Genomic DNA, 1,584 nt, shown 5'->3' with positions numbered 1-1,584 from the left:
TTTGGGGTATTTTGGGCTATTTTCAGGGTGTTTTTGGGGTATTTTGAGCTATTTTCAGGGTGGTTTTGGGGTATTTTGGGCTGGTTTTTGGTTATTCTGGGCTATTTTCAGGCTGTTTTTTTGTTATTTTGGGCTATCTTCAGGGTGTTTTTGGTTATTCTGGGCTATTTTCAGGGTGTTTTGGGGGTATTTTGGGCTGTTTCGGGCTGTTTTGGGGGTATTTTGGCTGTTTTTGGGCTGCTTGGGGCTGTTTTGGCCTCACCGCTGCAGCTCCTGGCCGTCCTCCAGCAGCGCCTCCAGGTGCGCGAAGCCGAAGGCGCGGTAGAAACAATTCCCGTCCGGCCGCGTCTTGCGGATGTACGAGTACTTCTGCAGCAGGTCCTGGGGACAGGGGACACGGGACATCGGGGACATCGGGGACAGCCCCGGGGACACAGGGACAGCGGGGACATTGGGGACAGGGGACACGGGGACAGCCCGGGGATATCGGGGACACTGGGGACACGGGGGACATCAGGGACAGCCCCGGGGACAGTGAGGACAGGGACCCCAGGGACACAGGGACATCGGGGACACGGGGACATTGGGGACACCCCGGGGACATGGGAACATCAGGGACATCAGGGACACTGGGGACATCGGGGACAGCCCGGGGACACGGGGACACTGGGGACAGGGACACCAGGGACAGCAGGTCCTGGGGACAGGGGACATCGGGGACATGGGGACATCGGGGACAGGGACAGCAGGTCCTGGGGACACGGGGACAGTGAGGACAGGGACACCAGGGACACAGGGACATCGGGGACACCCCGGGGACAGCCCGGGGACATGGGAACATCGGGGACATCAGGGACACGGGGACATCAGGGACAGTGAGGACAGGGACACCAGGGACACCAGGGACACAGGGACACAGGGACATTGGGGACAGCCCGGGGACAGCCCTGGGACATGGGGGACATCAGGGACACCGGGGACAGGGACAGTGTGGGGACATCAGGGACAGGGACAGCAGGGACAGTGAGGACAGCAGGGACAGCCTGGGGACAGCAGGGACACCGGGGACAGGGACACCAGGGGGACACCAGGGACAGGACACAGGGACAGGGGACATCCCTGGGGACAGGGACACAGGGACAGCAGGGACAGCACGGGGACACTGGGGACACTGTGGGGACACCGTGGGGACACCAGGGACAGCCAGGCCAGGCACCAGGGGGACACTGGGGGACACTGGGGGACACTGGGACAGCCCTGGGCACAGCCAACCCCGGCCTGGCGTCCCAGTGCCTCCCAGTCCCAAACTGGTGCTGCTCCCAGTCCCTCCCAGTCCCCCTCAATCCCCTCCCAGTCCCTTCCAGTTCCCCCAGTTTCTCTCCCAGTCCCATCCCCAGCCCTGTCCCAGTGTCCCCCAGCTCCCTTCCCAGTGCTCCCAGTTTCCCTCTCAGCCTCTCCCAGTTCCATCCCAGTTCCATTCCAGTCTCTCCCAGTTGCCCCCAGTCCCCCTCAATCCCCTCCCAGTGCCCCCCAGTCCCTCCCAATCCCTCCCAGTCTCTCCCAGTGCCCCCAATTCCCCTCAAT

The sequence above is a fragment of the Passer montanus genome, unplaced genomic scaffold (assembly GCF_014805655.1).
Source record: "Passer montanus isolate IOZ18808 unplaced genomic scaffold, ASM1480565v1 scaffold975, whole genome shotgun sequence".
In the NCBI taxonomy this organism is placed as follows: Eukaryota; Metazoa; Chordata; class Aves; order Passeriformes; family Passeridae; genus Passer; species Passer montanus.
Note: the sequence above shows the minus strand (reverse complement) of the source record.